This window comes from Triticum dicoccoides, chromosome 5B (assembly GCF_002162155.2).
Source record: "Triticum dicoccoides isolate Atlit2015 ecotype Zavitan chromosome 5B, WEW_v2.0, whole genome shotgun sequence".
In the NCBI taxonomy this organism is placed as follows: Eukaryota; Viridiplantae; Streptophyta; class Magnoliopsida; order Poales; family Poaceae; genus Triticum; species Triticum dicoccoides.
Genome location: NC_041389.1, coordinates 699,032,886 through 699,058,070, shown reverse-complemented (window position 1 = coordinate 699,058,070; position 25,185 = coordinate 699,032,886). Strand labels below are relative to the sequence as shown.

General features: G+C 46.9%; 1 non-coding gene and 1 pseudogene across 1 annotated transcript; one reads left to right on the top strand and one right to left on the bottom strand.

Annotated features, from left to right (window-relative positions):
• Positions 1-7,612: 7,612 nt before the first annotated feature.
• LOC119312745 lies at positions 7,613-10,157 on the bottom strand (annotated as a pseudogene).
• A 2,277-nt stretch (positions 10,158-12,434) lies between these two features.
• On the top strand, positions 12,435-12,508 carry TRNAV-AAC. The gene has a single exon. It is a non-coding gene; the product is annotated as a tRNA-Val (tRNA).
• The last annotated feature ends 12,677 nt before the right edge of the window (positions 12,509-25,185 follow it).

Here is a 25,185-nt window from a genome sequence, read left to right as displayed (position 1 = left end):
CATATATAAGAAACATAGTTTCATCCATACATCGTACACTAATATCACAATGTTCATCCAACACATTGTTCCATGCATCCATATAACAAGTTCCACATTATTCTTCGATACAAACGAAAAGAAGAACAGAAGACTAGAAGAAGAAGAAGAAGTCTTCTTCTTCTTCTTATTCCTTTCTTCCTATTCCTTCTTTTCTTCCTCTTCCTTGATTTTCTTCATCTTATTATGTCATTTGTGGACTAAATAGGCTAAATTATGTCATAAATGGACTAAATAAGAAGAAAAATGCTATTTTTGAGCTAACATAGCAAATTATGCCATTTTTGACCTAACTAAGCTTATTGTGTCATTTTACTGAAAAAGGGTTTCCCCCCGCTTTGTATTCCAAAGCACCAACACCGAGTACAGAGATCGCTGTGGCGAGCAGCACAACACACCAAAAGAAAAGGAAGAAGAAACAAATGCCAGCTACGGCAGCTCGGCAAAGCACGGATGACCCGCCACCGCGGCGCCCATCGGAAAAAAACCACCACAGACCGAGGTTCCTAACCGCCACGTACCAAGCAGCACCTCCAAGAAGGAATGCGACGCCGACGACGCTGCTACCCGGACGAGTCCTAGGGTTTCCCCCGGCACGCGGAGGGAGGTGGGGGTGAATACCACCGACACCCTCCAGGAAGGAATGGTGGCACCCGCAGGTGTCACCGCGTCGGGGCCGAAGCCGGCACGGATTTCTCCCGCATTCCCAGACCCAACCGCCCAACCGGATGAAACCAACCCGCCAAACCGTCGCCCACCCCCATGCGCCAACGCAGAAACGCCGCCACCAACGCCGCCTCACTACGAACACCACCACGAGGCCAAGAGGACCGGAGAGAAGCGCACCACAACGAGAGCAGCAACACCGACACCGAGCGGGAGGGAACCACCTCCACCGCCATCGTGCGGGAGGCCCATGCCTCCGGCACCGTCGCGGTAGCCGTCCGGACATGGCCGCGGGGCATGCCGGGCCACCCCCGGCCCAGCCAGGCCCGCTGCGGGCCCGTTAAGCCCCGCCGGCCACGATGCAGCAGGTCGGCGTCGGCGCCGCCAGCACCCAGCCACTCATCACGACTCCCCCGCCTCCCAGAAGCCACGTCGGAGACGATCCCCGCCGCCGGCTCGTCCAAGCCCAGATGGGGCCCAAAGGGCCCCGATCTGGGCCGAGCGGACGACACCAGATCGCGCCGCCGCGCCGCCCCACCGCCCCACCGCCAACGGCGGCGCCGCCACCCAGCTGTCCGCCTGCGTCGCGCCACGGAGCCCCGCCGCCACGCCAGACCATCGCCACCGAAGAACACCCCCCGGAGCAGCTCCGCCCACGCCGGAGAGCGACCGAGAGGGGACGGGCAGGGAGGCCGCCGCCACCAGCAGCCCCGGGGCCAGGCCGGCCGCGGGCGCCGGCGACGGCGGCGAGAGGGAGGGAGGAAGGGCGTGGCTGGAGGGAGGAGGAGGGACGCGCGGCCGGTCGCCCGTGGGGGGGCGACATGGTCGCGAGAGGAGGAGCTGGGGATCTTGTGTCATTTTAGAGGACAACAAGCTAAGTATATGACATTTATGAGGTTAGCAAGGTTATGATGCCATTTACAAATAAAAACAAGTAAGAGGAGGAAAAGAAGAAGAAGAAGAAGAAGTCCTTCTTCTTCTTCTTCTTTTCTTCATATTCCTTCTTTTTCTTCCTCTTCCTTGATTTTTTTCATCTTATTATATCATTTGCGGACAAAATAGGCTAAATTATGTCATAAATAGACTAAATAGGCTAAATAAGAAGAAAAATGCCATTTTTGAGCTAACGTAGCAAATTATGCCATTTTTGACCTAACTAAGCTTATTGTGTCATTTTAGAGGACAACAAGCTAAGTATATGACATTTATGAGGTTAGCAAGGTTATGATGCCATTTACGAATAAAAACAAACTTCTTCTTCTTCTTCTTCTTCCTATTCCTTCTTTCCTTCCTCTTCCTTGATTTTCTTCATCTTATTGGCTAAATTATGTCATAAATGGACTAAACAAGCTAAATAAGAAGAAAAATACCGTTATCACGGAGGTGTAGGAATGGTCGGGGCTGCGCCAGTGGCAGACGGAGGTGAAGGACCGGTCGGGGTTCCGGCATTGGCAGACGCGGAAGGATTGGTCGATGCTTGTTGGGAGCGAAGCTGAACCAAAGATCATTTCCAGTAATGTCTCGTTAGCATGATGCAAACTAAAAAGTGAATAGTAGTAACTAAGGACCATTCAAATCAAACTCACTGTGGCCGCCGGAGCAATCTGGGGCATCGGCGGAGGGGCCTGACAGTTTTTCTCGCACATGGTCTGCACATTTGGTTCTCACGAGTCAGTCATATTAGTTAGTAATGCAAACATTATGTGCATGATTGGGCTAATATGCACGAGAAACGTACCACGATGAGCTTGCATAGGGCCCGATGAGACGCATCGTTCCGGTTCCTCTCCTCCTCCAACAGCTTAGCCGTCCTCTCCTCCCTCTCCCTCTCCCTCTCCGCTGCCTCCCTTTTTGCCTCCTCCAAAAGCGCCTGGGTCTTCAATCTCTCTTTCTCAACCGCTGCCTGCAACACATTACTCCTCGTTATCATTGTAATCATCGACGGACGCACACACAATGTAATGGAGGAAAGGTCAGAGAGTCCGTATAACTAACCGCCACGGCGAGCTCCGCGGGCCGTGCACGAGGCGTTATCTCAGGATCAGAGCTACTCAGGCGCTTCTTGATCTGCGGGAGAGTCTTAGGACAACGTATCAGTCCATCACCAATGGCTTGAGAGTCATGGGACCTCCCGCCACCAGATATCATCACACTACAAAAAACCTGCTAATACATGACGGATTTCGAATGACGATTTCAAAAACTGTCATGGATGGGCTGGTACAGCCCTGCAAGCCTGCTGAAGCCCGCTAAAGCCCGACTAAATGTTCGGCATATAAAAACCTAACCCTAACTCCCTCTTCTTCGGCCCCTCTCCCTCATCTGCAGCCGCCTCCCATTCCCCATCGTCTCCCACACCTCACCCCCACCTCGCCGCCACCCTCCCCCCACAGCTTGCCGCTGGCCCTCCCTCCTCTCACCTCGCAAATCCGGCGACTACTAGATCGGCCACAACAACCCACCGATCCGTCCCTATCGCGACCCATCTCTCCCTCCCTCATAAGAACCATCGCTCCGCCACAAACACTAGCCAATTCCGGCGACGTCCACCACCACGCAGCACGCTCAGGAGCTCGTCTCCGACCCATCCGTCCTCAAGTACGGCTGGATCCGCCGCTCCCTGCCTCCGACGCCCGTCCACGACCTCTAGCCCATGGCTAGGGTTTCAGCTGCGGCATCCCGTCCGTTGTCGGCGCGTATCCAGCGGCTCCTCTTTGTCGTAGACCGCGCCCCCTCGTGCCCTCTCCTCCTCCTGGATGGCGCCCCTTACCTCGGTTGGGCTGGACGACCGCGACCCCAACCCCCTCTTCGCGTCGCCGACGCGGTCGTGGTTCCTGTGGCGACCTCCTCTGTCGCGACATGACGGTGTCTGGCCAACACCGCAACTGCTGCCTTGCCTACAATCCTCTCTGGTGAGCACCATTACCTTACCGTGACAATCAGGTAGCTGTAGTTTTAGTTGACTACCGTTGGTATTGATGAATCTCAAGTGGCAACTATTCTGAGTTATTTTGAGAACTTGTAAAATGATCTTGGTCCACTAATGAATGATTGATGCATAATTTTTTATGGTGCATGATGTGTGTGTTTCTTTTTATTCTTCAATCTCTATTACTTCATTCTGTACTGAACTTCATAAGGCAGTGGTTTGTATTACTGGATGTGAAGACTGAATGTTGAAATTAGCATTGAATAATAGTTAAGAGGATGTGTTTATCAGATTAGCCTCCCACCCAATTTGTCTTTTAATATTGTATAATATTTTTGTGTGGTATTACAGTGCCTTTTATTTCATTACAGATAGTTTCATTGAAGAAATTTAAGAGGCAAGATATGCTTTTCGTTAACTCTGGTCTCCATTTTTTTGTTTTCAACATGGACTTTTGTTTATAGCTTGATTCAAGGCCTCATAGAGTTTAGTCAGCGCTGCCTCACAGTATAGATGCAATAATTTTCAGTGTTTTTGTGGCATCAAGTTATCTCTAAAGGAATGCATTAGTTTTATTTGCATAATTCACTAAATACACAACCTTCAAATACAGATTGGACCGATTATTAATTATGCGACCGACAAATTTGTTGTTGCGAGTAACGGTGCCAATATATGTATTTCTAATCCTAATTCTTTTAACGACTTTTAAAACACTTCTTGTTTTACCATTCCTCTTATGTTTGTTGTTGCTCGCTTACTCCTTCATGCATGCTCAAATACCTATATTAATACTATCCAGTTGTTGAGTGACAAATGTTTCGAAGGTAACCATCTTATCTCAGTTTTGGTGTGGCATCTTCGGTTTTGTAAGACATAAATATTATCATTTGGTGAAAAAACACAACTGTGTATGTAGACTAAGGGCGATCTATAATATAACACAATTCATTGTACATCAGGCTTTCAATGAACATTGTCTCTGCACATTCACTATGAGCATGTTGAAAATATGACAAAACCACATGTTTTCGAAGATAAGAGCATGCCTATTATTCAAGTGAAGATCTTTGTCTCTTATAATGCTAAGCATGCACCTAATTAAGGTTGTGTTTGCTCCTGTGGCATCAATACATTCTATTGATTTACATATCTTTAGGTATTTTTATTATGTCCACCTAACATGATTAGGCATGTATTATTTACCATGTCTAATTGTTTACTTAAATGTGTATAAATGCCCCAAAGGTAGTAGGGCTTGCTGCATGTCAAATAAAATCATTCACAAACCAGTTGAGTACTTGCGGGCACATGTATATTATTCTTTCCTTGCACATGTATATTAAATTTGTAGTTCTCTGCGTCATGTATATATTTTGTTAGTGATGCCATTGATTTTGGTGTATATACTTTGTTATTCTCGTTTCTGTGTACAGTAAGATTTCAGAACTTGTGACAAAATCGTATTTGCTATTCTGCTGTGCATTTTTGTATCTTTCCAGAACCAAAAATAACAGTATACTTGTACCTGTTCTTATTGCCTAATAAAAGGGAATGTTCCTTGCCTGACATATTTCTCCAGTGATGTGAAGTGTATATACCAATGCAGTACTATATTTTTGTTCTGATTTCTTAAGCGGTGAGTTCTTGATGTTTGCTATTTCTAGTACTCATGATGTATTTGGGGATTATTTCGTGGCTCGGGTGTCCACTGATCTAAACTATGTTGGAGACAAATGAACTTGCTGTGTCAATTCTTCAAGGTCTTCATCAACAACAGCAGTCACTGCTGCATGCTCACACTACAGTATGTATTCAGTCATAACTACTTTATAGTAGTTTGGATATACTTCCCTGAAATGTAGCGAACCATTGTTGGCTGTATAGCTCTTTAAGCGTAGTGTAACTTTGAAAGTGTGTCCACCTTGAACATTTCATTTGATTCTTGTTCTCATTGAATGCTATTATTTGTAATCTGCTTCCTCATACCAAAGTAATTGAATTAGACCAAATTTATAGGAAGCTATATCAACATCTGCACCACAGAATTAGTTTCATTAGATTCATTGTAAAAAATATATTCATAACAATAGTCCACTTGGCTGCTCATGATAATAAAGTATACCTATTAGGTCTATTCTCACATGTAGATAGGTGTATAACCATGGCAGTTTTACCAATACCTCATGAGTGACGTCCAAATCATGTGAAATAAAAATGACGGTTCAGATGATAAAAGCTACTATTGTTGTTGTTGTAATCAACTTGCCATTTTGTAAGAGAAGCATTTTGTTTTACAGGTTTCTTTGGTGGTGAGAGCTGCAAAGGAAGTTTGAGCTGAGGTGACGTTGATGATTAAGAGGGCCTGTACAATGTTGCGTATTTGTTGATGTAATCTGGTTATTGAGGGCATGTGAACTGATGTTGTATTTGTTCTTGGGCACATTTAAAAGGCTTTTACACTGTGAAATAGTTGAATAAAAATATATGGAATGGGCCAAATTATGGCCTCACAAATGGAAATTAATGTGTTGTGAATGCTTGATTGATTATGTGTAATGCGCTGCTGTAGCTGGTTGAATGAATATCGTGGGCTTTATTAAACAAATGCAGTAAACCATTAAACCATCGCACTAAAAAGTGGGCTAATGGGCATGGCTGGTCATAAATAATAGGGTAGGATGCCACGTCAGATCTACATGGGTGCCGCGTAGATGCCATGTGAGGTTCTTATATTGGTACAGTGTCATGTAAATCCATGACGGACAGTCCGTCACGGAGGACCGGGCCTGGGGCGGGCCTGGGACTGATCGGTGACGGCCAGGAATCGTCAGGATGGTGCAGTTGTCAAATTATGACGCGATATATATGACGGATTTTAAATCCGTCATGGACCTCCCTCCTTGACAGTTTTTCACTATTCCATGACGGACCGTATCCGTCATGGATTAACAATATTCTTGTAGTGTCACTAGCTCTGTATCAAAAGGATCCTGGCTTGGGTTAAAGTCCTCCCCTTTCCTCGCCTTCCCCTCGTCTCTGTACTTCACAAGCTTGTGGTGGGAGGAGATGTTGGTGAAGCTCTGTGGATGATCTAGGTCAGACTCCGTGAATGCCTTGGCCTTCTTGTACGGGGCCATATGGGCCATGCCATAGAGGTCGAACAGACTTGGCACAGGCTTCTTGTTGTACTGCGCCTGAGAGAGAGGAACAAAATATTAGTTAAGGGCTCAAGCTAGCATTAAGAATGATATTACTATGTAAATATGTCATTTTGGATCTAAGAAAGGTTATTATGTCATTTTCGAGGAAAATAAGCTAAGTTTAGGTCATTTTCGAGGTAAGCAAGATTATTTTGCCATTTTTTACCAAAATATGCTAATTATGCCGGCTTGTGGCGTGATTACCTTTCCTCCCGTATCCCATAAACTCCCATGTAAAAAACTTTTCTTGAAATATACCGTATTCAGGTGGGGAGCCTTTCCCCCTGGTGACAGTTTCAAAAAAAAAAAATCAAAGGGACAAGCTGAAGGAAGTTCTCAAACCGCTCAAGCATTGAAGATAGTTTTGTGGCAAATCAAACAAAATGCAGGTTAGTTCAGCAAGATCAGAAACCGGGAAGAAGATAAAAATGCAGGGGAACTCCATAGAGATCTGCATGGAGTTTTTCTGGTCATTCAAGCCAAGTGCTGATCCTAGAGATTTGTCTCTCAGATTACAATGGGTGGTTTGAACCATTTTAATTGTATCTTTCGCGCTCAGATGATACTGAACTGGTCTACCTTGGATCATCAAACTATTGCTAGTAATAAGTATTCTTAAACAAGAAATGCGTTCGGCTAATCAGGAAGCGATGCCACAAATACATGGTGATAATTGTGTTGTTGCCTGTTCTTCGACCAAGGGATGGATACTCAGCTCAGGACTCATGAGACTGTTCTGCATTGAAAAACAAATTCTGGTTTGATTGATTTGGGCAACACACTCTTCAGACTTGAGAAATACAATTCAGAAAATCCAGACCGCTCTTTACACTCTCTGTGCAAGCAACAGAAGTATCAGAAAACAAAACTTCTGCCTCTACACTGCTAGGCCAGGCGAAGAAGGTTTCAACAAGTCCCTACAGAAAGAAGGTTTTAACAAGTCTTGTTAAAACCATCTACCTGCCGAAACTATTTTCTTGATCTGGTCACCGGAGAGAGTTCCGTGCTGCAGGAGGGCGCTGGCGAGGACATGGAGCTCCCTGCTGTGTGCCGTGAGAATCGTTTTCGCGTTACTGTAGGCCTTGTCCAATAATGCCTTCACCTCCTCATCGACCAGGGCCGCCATTGACCCGCTCATGGTCGCCGCGCGCCCACCATCGTCGTAGGAAAGAAGGCCGACCCGCTTGCTCATGCCATACTTGGTGACCATGTCCATCGCCAGCTGAGTCGCCTGGCTGAGATCAGAGAAGGGGCCGGTGGTGACCCCGGTCTCTCCAACTAGGAGCTCCTCGGCCACCCGCCCACCCATGAGGACATCCAGTCTCGCCAGCATCTGCTTCCTCGATACTTCGAGCTCGCCGTCTTCTCCCGGCAGTTGTGTCACCATGCCAAGAGAGTTTCCCCTGGGGACAATGGTGGCCTTGTGGACGGGGTCGGCGCCGTCTGTGAGATAGCGACAAGGGCGTGCCCTCCCTCGTGGTACGCGGTCATCTTCCTGGAGCGATCAGACATCTTCCTTGGCGTACTCGAGGTGATCCATCCCAACAGCATTTGCCCCCTCCCTGGAAGCCTTGAGCGCCGCGTCGTTCACTAGGTTTGCGAGGTCTGCACCAGAGAACCCAGGCGTCCCCCTCGCGATAGGCATCACATCCAAACCCTTGGCTCTCAACACCTGCACGGGAGAAATAATGGAGAAAAAGGTCAAAGCCTCGCATCAGACACGGCGAAAAGCAAGCACACCTTGCATTACATACCTTTGACAAGTGTGCCTCGAGGATCTGCCGCCGACCCACAACATCTGGAAGCGGAACATGAACTTGACGGTCAAAACGCCCAGGCCTGACAAGGGCGTCATCTAGCGACTCAACGAGGTTGGTTGCTGCGACCACGATGATCCCTCCATTCTGCTTGAAGCCATCCATCTCAACAAGCAGCTGGTTCAGAGTCTGCTTTGACGACGATGGTTCTTCTGCAGTTCTGCGCCCACCAACGGCATCAAGTTCATCGATGAATATTATGCAAGGAGCTCGCTTCCTTGCCGCAGAGAAGAGCTCCCTCACCCTCTCCTCGAAAGCACTGCCACTGCACGCAAAGAAAGGGACGCCGGCTTCCCCAGCCACAACCCTTGCCAACATGGTCTTCCCTGTGCCAGGTGGGCCCACAAGCAAAATACCCTTTGGAAGCTTGCCACCAAGGCGGTTGAAACGCTGCAAAGCATGTAAAACTTACTAGGTTAACAACAGAAGCGGTTATTGAATTAAAACACCTGCACACAGGTTGATATGGTGATGCCGCACTCACATTTGGATCTCGTAGGTAGTGAACTATGTCCTCGAGCTCAGCTTTGGCTTCATCAACCCCCTTTACGTCACTGAGTTTCGTGCTCGAATCCCTAGGCACTTCTTTCAAACCTTCAAACTTGCCAACCTCCGCTTCCTCCAGTTTACCAATTGCATAGACTGCAAAGCCAGCAACCACGAGGCCTCCAGGCTCCAGAGGTACGCAGAAGCTGCTTTTTTAGTAGGCCTTTCTCTACCATGTAATAGGGTGCACTAGCTGTACCAAGAACACGTCCTTCCTGCCTTGCTGCATTTGAAATTCCCGCTGCATAGAGAACAGAATCCATCAGTGCACACAAAAGTTGTCAAGCCAAATTGCATGTTGTTCATCTGTAAAAGGCACATTCAACTCCTAATTAATTAGTAAACGTGACAAAAGAAAAGGCGGCTACCTTGACTTAGCCTTTTGAAGTTCTGTATGACTCCTTCTGTATCACCCCTATAAAACTCTTTAGGAAGAGAAGCGGTGTCAGAGTGCATGCCCCGTGTCCTCTGACCAACGAAACTTGATCGGTACCGCTGTTGTAGATTTCTAAGCACACTGCCTGCATTAATTAAACACCAAGCAGAAACTTAATCCATGGCAGCAGGCACCCAGTAAGGTGTAGAATATGGTGAATATGGTAAGATCTAGATTCTACTAAGAAGAGGTAAAAGAAAGCATCTCTCTAACTGAAAACAGGATATTCGGGCACAATTCAGTCAGGCTACTATTAGTTTGGCAGTTGCCACATAAGCATATCGAGTAAAGCTGTACATTATAAGGCAGGGTGAGGGAAGCAACCATATATACCTGCACCACTACTTGTATCTGCAGCAGGTGTGTTGGAATGTAACGCGGGCTGCCCTCTGAAGTTTTGTATAACTCTTTCTGGATAACTCCTAGAAATGTTGCTACGAAGAGAAGCGGCCTGAGAGTGCACGCCCCGTATCCTCTGCACAGTAGAGGTTGATCGGTACCTCTGTAGTAGGTTTCTAAGCACACTACCTGCATTAATTAAGCACCAGGCAGGAACTTAATTTCTCCATGGAAACAGGTAACCAACTTGGCGTATAATAACGTAATAAGATCCCAAGTTTACACAGAAGAAGAAAAACAAATCATCTGTCTATTGTAGTAATATTGGGCACAATTAAGTGGGGCTTCTTTTAGTTGCCGGTTGCCACATAGGTATACTGATTAAAGCAGCAATTTTATGCGGTGTAAACAGCCATATATACCTGCGCTGGTAGTTGTATTGGCAGCAGGTGCCCTCAGAGAAGGAACGGAGGCCGCTGACACAATCTCGCTGCAAATTGCATTCGCCGACCGATGCCTCGCAAGATGCCTTGCGGCCTGTGACACACACACATAGGCACGCAAAGATTAAGTTGAGCAGAATATGGTTCTACTTAACAACGGTGTCGAAAAGGGATAAAGAAAATAAATCAACAACCCATATAGTGGCATTGATCTTTCAGCGTGTTTCCTGAAGTGCAGACACTGCCTCTTGCAGTTGCAGAATCAGCATCATGCACACAAGAATTCAGTAAAATTACTGAATACCATATGAGAACCAACCAAACTCCCCTGCGAATAAGTGACGCTCAAAACTCAAATGGCTGGAGGTGAGCTACAAGCAAGATCATCCTCGACAGTGGCGCAAATTTGTCTCCCCACAGTGACCGATTCATGCCAGGCTCGTCCATCTACCAACCTAGACCGCGACTTTTTTAGACTGGATCCACGAAATCTTCCTGCAAGCGCGCATGAACCTACTTACCCTCGCGCGCGCTCGTCCGCCTCCCCGCCCGAGGCGTCTTCCGCCAGAGGCTGGGGCCGGAGGAGCATCCCGCCGTCGTGGAAGCGCCCGTCGGCTGACGACGCCGGGAAGCGGGACGAGAACCGCGACTCCAAGCCGACGGCCAGGTGTCAAAAGAAGCACGCGACGCGGTTGTGCGGAACGGGCGCCGCGCCGACGACCGGCGGTGCCGCACCCGCCGTCGGTGTGCAGTCGTGGATGTCGCCAACTTATTTTTTCCTTGAAAAAAGTATACTGTCCAGCCCGGCAAGGAGCCCATTAGCTTTCCTTACACAGGCTTCGGGCCTTCCAAGCGGGCCATAAACCAAGAGAAAAGAATTCGTGGCAAGAAGGCAGATCGAGCACAGTACCCACAACGATCCCTAAAAAAAAAGTTATTTCTTTCTCAAAAAAAAAGTTATTTTTGCTGATTATTATACCGTCAGCCCCTCAAAAAAATCAAATCAATTTTTTGTTGTTGATTATTACAATCCGGTAAAGTAGATTTTTTTTACAATGATCATCATGGTAGTTATTTGATTGTTTTTGCTATAAGATTGATCAAACTTTGCTCCTATTTGAACTTCCAATGATTTACTGTGACATGGAGTGTACAAAATTCATTTACGTGCCTTCTTTTCAAACACGGATGTTCCAATTATACAAGAAAAGACATGTGCTATCGTCGAGGGATGAGAAGGGAGAACGAAAATATACATATAGTTAAGAACACAAAGACAACAGGAAAAAGAAGAGGTGGAAGACACAAACCTTGCAAGCCGCGGAGAAGGCGGCGCGCCATGCCATTGCCATGGAGGACGCGCGTGCGTTAACGTCGTTGGCTGGGACCGATGTTCTTTTTACCGTTGTTCAAACGAAGGAACAGTACTAGAGGTGGAACACGATCGAAGCAGCTAGCTTGATTTTCCCTCTAGCCTCCTCGTGTATGCATGCTACTCCTTGTTTACCATTATATATGTTTCTCTAGTATAGACCAAGACTAGAGACGAGGGCCATTGACTACGTGTGTGCGTATATATACATGCATGCATGCTACTGTGCATGAGATGCACGTACAGAGATCGAGCCTCTTCCCAACCGGCCGGGCAAGGTAATAGTGCTGCATGCTTGGACGGCAAGGTAGGCTAGCTCGAGCTAGCTAGCGAGTGCACGGTAAATTTGGACCTAGCTAGGTTGACGGTGCGTGCGTGGTAAGCCTTGGTGTGAATTAATTTAGACTTTGGCCATACGTATGCACGCATGTACGTACGTTGGCTTGTGAACCAAGTAGATAGTGTATACACGTCCGTCTGTGGGTCTATGCATGCTTGGGAGAGGGTTCGATTTGTCTTCAAGAAAGAAACTTGACTAGCGCGGTGCAGCTCTCTCACGCAGACGATCTGTGGCGACCGATCCTCCGTAGTACTAGTAGAAAGGTTAGCTATTTGTGAAACTACCTCCCCCCCCTGTCATCAAAGGTTTCGTGGTGTAGTTGGTTATCACGTCAGTCTAACACACTGAAGGTCTCCGGTTCGAACCCGGGCGAAGCCATCTTTATTTTTGCAATTTAATTTTCCCGTTTACTAGTTCTAGTTCGTCCATGGCTCGTATACGTAGGTATGCTTCGACTCCGCTCTTCTGCTAACTTTTTTCCCTTTCAAAATGACTCCACCTGTAGGTGTGGATCTTATTGTTCATTAATTCGGTGCAGCTTTTTTCTTAAATGATTCGGTGCAGCTAAATCGCTAGCCACTACTCCCGTCCAAAAAACAAAACAACGCTAGCAAGTACAGCAGACACAAATTAACTTGCTGCTACACCATGGCATAAGCTATATTTTACGGCCCCCGCAAAAAAAAAAAGCTATATTTTACGGGCACGTTTACAAGAAAGAGCACCGGAGCCAGCGAAACAAGTAGCTCGGCAGTCGGTAGCAAGAACTTTGGCGTGAAAGGCCACGTTCCCGATGAGGATGCTTTTTAGACAGACATGTTCAGCGCGAAGAGCATCCGATGAGGATGCCGCTTTCCAACGCCGCCGTGAATATCGCAATTCGCAAGAGCTGTCTCGGATGCACATGCCCACGCTTTCGGATGCCCCCACGCCGTGCTGGTGTGGACGCTGAGCTTGCGGGCCATGCATTTTGGGACGCGTCCACCGCCTGCGTCCAGGCTGCAATGTACTCCACTACTCTGGGCCTCGTCTTTTCAGTTCTTGTTTTCTTTCTTTCTTTATTGATTTGGATTTTTAAAAATATCTGGCGTTTTACAAAAAATTGTAGAGATTTCAAAAGGTTCAGGAAATTTTAAAAAGTCACGTTTACAAAAAATATTTGCGTTTTTTCAAATAATGTTCAGAAATTACAATTGAATTTCTAAAAGATATTCGTGTTTTCAAAAATGGCTCACAACTTTAAAAAAGTTTAGAATTTCAAAAAAAAAATCTGAAATTTAAAAAAAGAATCTGGTTTTTAAAAAATTGCTCGCCGTTCCAAAAAAATGTATGTGTCTCAAAAATATGTTTGCGTTTTTTAAATTGTTCCAATTCTTTATAGTAAAATGCTACAGTAGTGACAATACAACTGTTCACTACAGTTCCCACTCCACGGTTCGTGCAATGAGTCGGCCCACCCAAGACGGTCTCATGCGACAACCCTCCTATTTTTAACGCAAAGAGCGTCAAATTAGAGGCCTCAAAAAGGCCTATTCGTAGTCAATAATTGACGAGGGCCATCCACTAAACTTTCACGCTCGCCTCCAAGCCGGTCAAGATGAGACCAGTTTGACCAATCCACGAAAGTCCATGTGTGCAACACCGATTCGACCAAATTTTCATGTGATGTTATTTGTAAAATGGCAAAATCCCCACCAACGTGGAAATCCCCAACCCGCAACCAATCCCTGCCCCCCACCCCTCAAATACCCATCCGCGCTGGTGCGCCCATCCGTTAGTTGCTGCCATCTCCAATCTTGCCACCCCATTCTCTCATCGGCAGCACATCCCTTTCTGTTGCCAATGTCCGCCGCTAGCTCTCCCCACTCTGTTGTCCGCCAATAGCCAGTGCTGGTACCCCTAATTTGGTGCCCCGTGTAACGCACCAGATACAACTTTTCGTATTCGTAACTCCAACTCTTGCCTTTTCCTGAGATGCGATATGATATTTCCTTCGTGGTTGGGTTTTTGTCTTTTGTTTTGCTTTTGTTCATGTCTTGCATTTTATATCATAGCATCATGTGCATCGCATCCATATGTTTTCATAAAACCCGTACCCGTTCGTAGTTGCCGCGTTTCCCTCTTGCTTTAGTTGTCCTTTCCGAGACCAACCTTGTTCTTCGTTGTCCCTCTTGTCTGACCGCCTAACCCCCCTCTCTGCGCAACCACCGACCCCCTTTTGCGCGCGTCCGAAAACCTCCCCCGAACCGCTCGGTCATGATCGTTGGGTCCGGATCATCTCCAAACATCTATAAATCATCTCCGTTTTCTTATTTGGACCCCCTAGCCTATTTTTCTCGACCGCCCAATTCCGATTGGGCGTACCGAGTTAATCCCAACCCTAATCCCCTACCTATATAAACAACCTAACCCTAGACCCACTCCCTCATTTCCCTCCTCGCGCCGCCACCCAGTCTCCACCTTCCTCGGGATCCTCCCCGACCAATCGAGCCAGCCGACAGCCTCCCCCCAACCTCGGGATCTCCTCCCGATCCACCTGCGCCTCTCCTTCCGCGCCCAGCCTCCACCTTCACCAATCCAACCATCGAGCACCCGCTCACCGCCCGAGCAGCAACCACGGCGCCCGAGCTCCACCTCCTCGTCCCCATGCCCGCAACAGTAGAGCAGGAGCTCTGCGCCCCGCCTTCCTCCGCCTCGCCTGTGTCCTCCTCTGTACAGGATCCGGCCCCGACGCCCCATCCCCGACCTCCTCGTTCGATTCCTCGTCGTCGTAGCCGCGCCAAGTCCTCTGCTTCGTCCAGGACGTGGGCGCCTGTCTTCATCGCCCGAAACCCCAGTCCGTCGAGCAGGGACGCCATGGCCGTCCTCTTCTTCAGATCAAGGCTCCGGCCGTCGGATCCGGTTCCCTCAGCAACCACATCGAGCTCCGGCCGGTCCAGCCTCGTGCCTTCCCCGCTGTCCCTCGCCGACGCCAAGCTCTGTCCGCGCACCAAGCTTCTGTTGCAGCCGCCGCTGCTCCTGTTCGTCAGGAGTTGATGAGGCAGACAGCTCGCTCGCCTCCCCTGCTTCGTGCATGTGGGCATCGCAGCCGCAGCCCAGCTGACGCCTTCCTTCGCGTCCTGTCGTCGCCACGAACCCTCCCCGTCGCCTGCATCTCCTGCGGCAGCGCCGCCATGCCCGCACGCCTATGGCGAAGCTCCGGTGAGCCAAGCCGCGCCCGTGCACCTGTTTCTTCCTTCCCCTTCACCTTCTATCTCTCACACGTCTCCCTCTCTCTCTGATGCGTCCACAGGAGGAGCATCACCCTCGCCAGAGACCTCCAGCGCCACCCTCTGCCTCGCGCGTCCGCGCGCTTGGGACGCCACCCCTTTGTCCGTTGACCGAGAGCGGCCATCTCGAGCCGATCCCCTGCCGCTCGTCTGCGTTGACCGTTCCACCCCAGCGCCTGGGCCAGCGGCCACCGGCTCCAGCCTCCTGCTCCACCGACCGAGCCAAAGCCCATGGGTGAGCAGCTCCCCAGCGCCTCTCTGTTTTTTCACCGATTGGGCCAACCAGATTCAGCCCGTTGTGTTTTTTTCCCCTGCTGCGAATTTAGACTTTATCCAGAGTATTACAGATTTGCAGAAAACCCCTGTTGTTCATGCATTTAATAACTCCACAACCATGCATCGTATTAAAATGTTTTAAACATGTAAAATGCTTAGAATGTTGTGTAAATTAATAATATGCCACTTTCATCCATGTTTAAAATGTTTAAAATACCGTTTGACTAAATTTGCTCAAATGCCATGCTAAATTGTTTTATTTCATAACTAAATAACCGTAGCTCGGTTTTAAATGTTCTTTATATGTAAATGGGGTAGAAAAATGCATAGATTAACTTGCTGCACTTTGTTTTACTATTTAACAACTCTAAAATTGTGTTTAGGGCAGAACAGTACCAAATTCATAATTTGCATATGGGGATTTTCTGGAATTGTTGTTTGTTGTTTCCAGCCTCATTTAAATTGCCTAGATAGGTAGTTTTATTATGCTTCACCTCTTGCCATGTTAAAAACATTTAATATTGTTGGGTAGCATAAACGGGAGTGAACTAAATAACTCGATGTGGTGTTTCGTCAATATGCAACTCGTTGCATATTGAGCTCCATTTAACTTGTAGTTTTGTTTGTTGCACTTTGCCATGCCTCATTAAACCGGACATGCATCATACTTGTTTGTGCATCATGCCATGTTTATGCTTGTGCATTTACCATGTTGTTTGTTTCTTTCTGGTGTTGCTTCTTAGTTCCGGTAATGGTTGCGATTGTGAGGATTCGTTCGACTACTCCCGTTCATCTTCTGCATGGACTCGTTCTTCTTCCTTGCGGGATTTCAGGCAAGATGACCGCTACCCTGGATCTCACTGCTATCATTGCTATGCTAGTTGCTTCGTTCTATCGCTTTGCTGCGCTACCTACCATTTGCTCTTCAAGCCTCCCAATTTGCCATGTCAGCCTCTAACCTTTTCACCCTTCCTAGCAAACCGTTGCTGGGCTATGTTACCGCTTTTGCTCAGCCCCTCCTATAGAGTTGTTAGTTGCAGGTGAAGTTGAAGATTGCTCCATGGTGGACAGGATTTTGTTGGGATATCACAATATCTCTTATTTCATTAATGCATCTATATATTTGGTAAAGGGTGGAAGGCTCGGCCTTATGCCTGGTGTTTTGTTCCACTCTTGCCGCCCTACTTTCCGTCATACCGGTGTTATGTTCCCGGATTTTGCGTTCCTTACGCGGTTGGGTGATTTATGGGACCCCCTTGACAGTTCGATTTGAATAAAACTCCTCCAGCAAGGCCCAACCTTGGTTTTACCATTTTCCTCACCTAGCCCTTTTTCCCTTGGGTTTCCGGAGCCCGAGGGTCATCTTTATTTTAGCCCCCCCGGGCCAGTGCTTCTCTAAGTGCTGGTCCGAACCAGAGCCCTTTGCAGCGCCCCCTTAGGGAAACTTGAGGTCTGGTTTTAGTTGTACGGATTGCTCATCCGGTGTTGCCCTGAGAACGAGATATGTGCAGCTCCTATCGGGATTGTCGGCGCATCGGGCGGCTTTGCTGGTCTTGTTTTACCATTGTCGAAATGTCTTGTAAACCGGGATTCCGAGACTGATCGGGTCTTCCTGGGAGAAGGTATATCCTTCGTTGATCGCGAGAGCTTATCATGGGCTAAGTTGGGACACCCCTGCATGGTATTAAACTTTCGAAACCGTGCCCGCGGTTATGTGGCAGATGGGAATTTGTTAATGCCCGGTTGTAGATAACTTGACACCAGATCCGAATTAAAATGCATCAACCGCGTGTGTAGCCGTGATGGTCTCTTCTCAGCGGAGTCCGGGAAGTGAACACGGTCTTTGGGTTATGTTTGACGTAAGTAGGAGTTCAGGATCACCTCTTGATCATTGCTAGCTTCACGACCGTTCCGTTTGCTCTCTTCTCGCTCTTATTTGTGTATGTTAGCCACCATATATGCTTAGTCGTTGCTGCAACCTCACCACTTTACCCCTTCCTTTCCCATTAAGCTTTGCTAGTCTTGATACCCATGGTAATGGGATTGCTGAGTCCTCGTGGCTCACAGATTACTACAACAACAGTTGTAGGTGCAGGTTGTGCGCTGATCATGACGCGAGAGCGATGTTTGCTTGTTTTGGAGATCTTCTTCTACTTCTTCTTCGATCAGGGATAGGTTCCAGGTCGGCAACCTGGGCTAGCAGGGTGGATGTTGTTTGAGCTTCTGTTTGTGTTTCATCCGTAGTCGGATGTTGCTCTTATGTATGATGATGTTGTATTCGTGTGGCATTATATGCCTTTTGTATGTATCCCCATCTATTATGTAATGTTGATGTAATGATATCCACCTTGCAACAACGTTTCAATATGCGGTTCTATCCTTGGCGAGACCTTCGAGTCTCTTTAGGATAGTATCGCATATTGGGCGTGACAAGTTGGCATCAGAGCCTCGACCGACCATAGGAGCCCCCTTGATTGTTGGCCGTTGTTGAGTCTAGAACAAAAATGTTTTGAGTCTTAGATTTATATATATCGGAGAGTAGGATTCTTTTTACTCCTCAGCCCCCTTCGTCGCTCTGGTGAGGTCTTCTGACATAGATGTTTTGACTTTCCTCTTCTCAAATTTCACTAAAAAAATTTAGGATCACGCGGGTATCTTGGAATCGTTCCGATATTCTTATGACGAGAACATTGTTCTTGGTGCCTCCTGACATTTAGGGGTTGTGGCAGTGTCCCGGGGAGTTGAGCTCCGAGGTGTTGTCGTCACAATTTTATCATTGCAGTTCTGGAATACCTGAGTTTTGCCGACATCGAAAATCTCTTTTATGCAGTTGTTGGTGAGATAACCTCGACGCCACCCAGTACTGGGGAGTTCGGGAGTATTGCCATAGCTCGTATAACGGATGCTTTTCGAAGGTTGAGGTACATGATTTCCGAAGGTTTCTTGGTTATGTGTTGATGGATGGATACAGCTGGATGTAGGGATTGTTAGTTTGGGTGAGATATATTGCTTCCCCTGTATCCCCAACACCAGATTGCATAACCAAAAAATTTCGGGAGTTTATAGGTGGGAATTCAAGTAGCTCCTAGAATATCTTTCCGACAGATGCATGATATGGGATTGGGTAAATCTCTATCATATGTATTTGTTCCGGCTTATTTCTGCAAGCCAATCCTTTGTTTTGTTTTGGGTTGTGGTATTTGAGTTGCTTCAATGTCAAGTGTTGATTCCATACCTTTTCTAAATGGTGTTCTCATATTTCTATGGGAGTACTAATCCTTTTGATCACTAAGGTTGTCATGTCAATTCTTTCCAACCGGCGTGCTTCTCTTCAAGTGGATCCGATCATTTCAGCATTTGCGAGTTCAATTCTATGTTTTCTCAATGGTGTTTATTTCATCTGTCCCAAGTTGCCTTTGTTTTCCCGCCCTCCCACCCTTTTTATTCAAGGACTCAAATTTCTTAATCATGTATCCTTTTATTTGTGGGAAGTCTCTTCATTCTTTTCTTTCAATGTTCTTATCCGGTGATTTCCCATGAAGATGCTCAACAGTTTCAAGTTCATCATCCTTCGGTTTTTTTTCTTCTCCGGTGGATCCAATTCAAGCTTTCAGTGTTGATCATATTCCTTTCCTCGTGTCAAATGCTTTCTCATGCCGGTGCACCTGTCAATCACACACCTCTTGCTATTCATTTGTTCCAGAGTGTTGAAGATATCTCGGAAGATTCGTGTTTCCATTCTCAATCCGTTCAAGTTATTTCGAGGTTGTTATCTCATTCAAGCCATTTAATTCAACCGGTGCAACCTCTCTTTAAAATTGTTCAACGGTGTTTTCTTTTGAGTGGGCCCTAACCCACAGGTCTTTTCCCAGGATCTTACCTGACTCTTCTAATTCTTTTCCGGAGTTATTCTCAGATTCTTTTCCAAGTTTGACGTAAGAATGGGTTATCATCAGTCATATGTCTTTCTCCAAAATCTTTCAAATTCTTTTCATTGTTGGTTCAACCTTTCCAATTTTCATTAAGGAGTGCCTCAACAATTGTCATGGTGGTTCTCATCATCTTTCTCAACATGTGAAGACCAAAGAAGAGTTTCTCTTAAATCTTGGTCCATTCTCTTGAAGATTCATGGTTCTAGCTTCATGCCATCCTCATAATTGTTATTGATTGTGGATATTCTTTTCACCCATCCGAAGCATTTCATGAGTTGGTTCCATTTTTTTTCTCCGAAGGCCATCATGTCATAATTATTCATTCTCAGCGTGTAGCTATCGTTCGCCAAATCTTATCGGTGAATCGTTCAAATATCCTCTAATCAGTTCATGTTCTCTTCGTTCTCATGTATCTAAATCCCTTCAAGTATCTTCAATCGTTTTCAAATTCTTCTTGGTGAATTGTGCCTTTGCTATGTTCATTTACAATTCTTATGGTGGTTCGTTCAAGATTTCACTTCCTTCGTTATCATATCAAATATTCGTTGTTTCCAAATCCCACCGGTGGTTCCATCAATACCTTCTCAAGTTTGCGCCATATCTCTCTTAATCCTTTCTACGAGAATAAGTAGTATGCCAAATCCATTGCTTGTCATCAATTTAATTTGATGAAGGATAAACATACAATAAATCTTATTCTTATTTCCTCGAGGTGACTCAATTCTTTTTCCGGAGATTAGTCATGATGAATAAATTCTTGATTACAAGTGATTCATCTTTCTTTCCAGAGTTGGTCATCATATCACATTCTCGGTTCGAGAGGCCTCATCTTTCTTTTCGGAGTTCCAAGCTCTCTCAATTATCTCGTCGCGAAGCTCCATCCAAATCATTGCAAGGCTTCAACTTGTGTTTTCAACTTCTCTTTCTTTTTATCATCCTTTTATTACCGGAGTTCTTCATGGAGGCTATACATGGTGGTTCATCAAGTATTCCTTCCATTCTTCAATTGTTCTTCAAGATTTCTCTCGAAGCTATGATCTGCCAAGCTATACTCAAAAATAAACATGGTGCTCAACAAATGTTTTGTTTTGACGAGCTCAAGTATTCTTCATCTTGCATTCCAAAGTGTAATTCTTTCTACCTTATCTTTTGAGGTGGTGTTATGTCACTCTTGACAATTTCTCTTCATGTTTCATGATTCATATGTTGTCAAGAATGAGGTATTTTAAACCCATCACTTTCTTCCTTGGAGTTATCTTGGGTTAGGTTACACCTAAAGCCTTCCCTAAGGAATGTTGCTAATTGTGGTGCCTATCGATAATCCAAGTTTCCTCCTATTCTTTCATTAAAAGAAGTTTTCATCTCTTTGGTGCTCTCAATCAAATCAATGGTTTCCATTAGTGGCCGGTTGTCACCTCATCATTTTGAGATGTTTTCCATAAGCGCACTACAAGCTTATTCTTTTCGTTGTGGGTTTTCCAACAACTCCGTTCAATTCTTCTTTGCAAGGATGCTTTCCAAGCTCATTTGTGGAAGAAGTTGGCATTTTCTTCTCCATTCTTTTATTTCAATGATCTATCTTCTATTCTTTTTTTTCGGAGGCATTGTGATGTTGATCTTTTCACTCATCATCTCAGATTGTGAGGATCGTGTTTTTTTGTGCTTATCCAGTTAACCGGAGTGTCATGCCCTCTTTTCAAGTTCTTTCATCTTATCAAGTTTTGCCCCCTTCTCAACCATAGTGCTGCCTGAATTCATCCTCTCTCATCTTGTTTTAACCGGAGTGGTTTCGAATTCTATCTTGTCCATTAAGCTCTTGATTCATGTCTTTGCAACCTTCAAGGTTCTCATAATGTTGCTTGTTCCTCGTGTTTAACGGAGTGTTTTCAATCTTGTTCATCTCCCTTGTATTCTCTCTTTCAATTTGTTCAACCTCTCAGGGTTCGTGGTTTCACTCGTTTGTCAAAGAAGCAACTTAGTTCTACCTCTTCTCTTCCTCTTCCGTTTTTCTCCGGTGCCATCCTAGATCTCGGGACGAGATCCTCTCGTAGTGGTGGAGTGTTGTAACGCCCCAGATACAACTTTCCGTATTCGTAACTCCAACTCTTGCCTTTTCCGGAGATGCGATATGATATTTCCTTCGTGGTTGGGTTTTTGTCTTTTGTTTTGCTTTTGTTCATGTCTTGCATTTCATATCATAGCATCATGTGCATCGCATCCATATATTTTCATAAAACCCGTACCCGTTCGTAGTTGCCGCGTTTCCCTCTTGCTTTAGTTGTCCGTTCCGAGACCAACCTTGTTCTTCGTTGTCCCTCTTGTCTGACCGCCTAACCCCCCCTCTCTGCGCAACCACCGACCTCCTTTTGCGCGCGTCCGAAAACCTCCCCCGAACCGCTCGGTCATGACCGTTGGGTCCGGATCATCTCCAAACATCTATAAATCATCTCCATTTTCTTATTTGGACCCCCTAGCCTATTTTTCTCGACCGCCCAATTCCGATCGGGCGTACCGAGTTAATCCCAACCCTAATCCCCTACCTATATAAACAACCTAACCCTAGACCCACTCCCTCATTTCCCTCCTCGCGCCGCCACCCAGTCTCCACCTTCCTCGGGATCCTCCCCGACCAATCGAGCCAGCCGACAGCCTCCCCCCAACCTCGGGATCTCCTCCCGATCCACCTGCGCCTCTCCTTCCGCGCCTAGCCTCCACCTTCACCAATCCAACCACCGAGCACCCGCTCACCGCCCGAGCAGCAACCACGGCGCCCGAGCTCCACCTCCTCGTCCCCATGCCCGCAACAGTAGAGCAGGAGCTCTGTGCCCCGCCTTCCTCCGCCTCGCCTGTGTCCTCCTCTGAACAGGATCCGGCCCCGACGCCCCATCCCCGACCTCCTCGTTCGATTCCTCGTCGTCGTAGCCGCGCCAAGTCCTCTGCTTTGTCCAGGACGTGGGCGCCTGTCTTCATCGCCCGAAACCCCAGTCCGTCGAGCAGGGACACCATGGCCGTCCTCTTCTTCAGATCAAGGCTCCGGCCGTCGGATCCGGTTCCCCTCAGCAACCACATCGAGCTTCGGCCGGTCCAGCCTCGTGCCTTCCCCGCTGTCCCTCACCGACACCAAGCTCTGTCCGCGCGCCAAGCTTCTGTTGTAGCCGCCGCTGCTCCTGTTCGTCAGGAGTTGACGAGGGAGACAACTCGCTTGCCTCCCCTTCCTCGTGCACATGGGCATCGCAGCCGCAGCCCAGCTGACGCCTTCCTTCGCGTCCTGCCGTCGCCACGAACCCTCGCCATCGCCTGCATCTCCTGCGGCAGCGCCGCCATGCCCGCACGCCTATGGCGAAGCTTCGGTGAGCCAAGCCGCGCCCGTGCACCTGTGTCTTCCTTCCCCTTCACCTTCTATCTCTCACACGTCTCCCTCTCTCTCTGATGCGTCCACAGGAGGAGCATCACCCTCGCTAGAGACCTCCAGCGCCACCCTCTGCCTCGCGCGTCCGCGCGCCTGGGACGCCGCCCTTCGTCCGTTGACCAAGAGCGGCCATCTCGAGCCGATCCCCTGCCGCTCGTCTGCGTTGACCGTTCCAACCCAGCGCCTGGGCCAGCGGCCACCGGCTCCAGCCTCCTGCTCCACCGACCGGGCCAAAGCCCATGGGTGAGCAGCCCCCCAGCGCCTCTCTGTTTTTTTTCACCGATTGGGCCGACCAGATTCAGCCCGTTGTGTTTTTCCCCTGCTGCGAATTTAGACTTTATCCAGAGTATTACAGATTTGCAGAAAACCCCTGTTGTTCATGCATTTAATAACTCCACAACCGTGCATCGTATCATGTAAAATGCTTAGAATGTTGTGTAGATTAACAATATGCCACTTTCATCCATGTTTAAAATGTTTAAAATACCGTTTGATTAAATTTGCTCAAATGCGATGCTAAATTGTTTTATTTCATAACTAAATAACCGTAGCTCGGTTTTAAATGTTCTTTATATGTAAATGGGGTAGAAAAATGCATAGATTAACTTGCTGCACTTTGTTTTACTATTTAACAACTCTAAAATTGTGTTTAAGGCAGAACAATACCAAATTCATAATTTGCATATGGGGATTTTCCGGAATTGTTGTTTGTTGTTTCCGGCCTCATTTAAATTGCCTAGATAGGTAGTTTTATTATGCTTCACCTCTTGCCATGTTAACAACATTTAATATTGTTGGGTAGCATAAACGGGAGTGAACTAAATAACTCGATGTGGTGTTTCGTCAATATGCAACTCGTTGCATATTGAGCTCCACTTAACTTGTAGTTTTGTTTGTTGCACTTTGCTATGCCTCATTAAACCGGACATGCATCATACTTGTTTGTGCATCATGCCATGTTTATGCTTGTGCATTTACCATGTTGTTTGTTTCTTTCCGGTGTTGCTTCTTAGTTCCGATAATGATTGCGATTGTGAGAATTCGTTCGACTACTCCCATTCGTCTTCTTCATGGACTCGTTCTTCTTCCGTGCGGGATTTCAGGCAAGATGACCGCTACCCTGGATCTCACTACTATCATTGCTATGCTAGTTGCTTTGTTCTATCGCTTTGCGGCGCTACCTACCATTTGCTCTTCAAGCCTCCCAATTTGCCATGTCAGCCTCTAACCTTTTCACCCTTCCTAGCAAACCGTTGCTTGGCTATGTTACCGCTTTTGCTCAGCCCCTCCTATAGCGTTGTTAGTTGCAGGTGAAGTTGAAGATTGCTCCATGGTGGACGGGATTTTGTTGGGATATCACAATATCTCTTATTTCATTAATGCATCTATATATTTGGTAAAGGGTGGAAGGCTCGGCCTTATGTCTGGTGTTTTGTTTGTGACGCCCGGGTAATTAAGCTACAGTAATCCCCGCTAATGATGCCACGTCACCTCGGTTACTGTGGATAAACTCGCGTTAGTTCGGAACCTAGTTCGAATTTCAAATTCAAAATCGAGCAAACAATAAAAGTTTTCAAATATTAAAATTTAAATGTCCTGAGTGAACCAAATAATACATAGGTAATTATGGTGGAGAAACCAAACTTTGATAAAATGCTTAAAGGCCCTGAAACAATTAAAACTATAGTGAAAAACAATTAAACAAATGCCTATTGAATTTATAAAATGCTAACACTATTTTATTATGGGTTAAGAATTAATCTTGTAGTAGTTTATTGGTAAATACAAATTAGGCACTAGTGGTAATTTTATAAAACTGGAAATAAAAGAAACTACAAATAAAAAGAGACAAGAAAATATATATAAAAAAAAGGAAAACAGAAAACAGGGCACCCCGCCCCCCCGCTGGGCCAAGTGGCCCAGCTGGCCTCAGCCTCCCGAACGGGCTGGCCCGCCCCACGGCCCAGCCGGCCGCCCCCTGGCCTATAGGCCACCCACACCCTAGAAACCCTAACCTCCACTCCCACTCGCCCCACTCCCCTCTCCCCCTCCCCACGACCGCACGCCCCTCTTCCCTTCCCCGATCCAGATCGGGATCGGGGGGACGAACCTCCCCACGGCGCTCGGACCCTGTCGCCTCGTCCTCGCCACCCAGCGGCGCCGAGCACC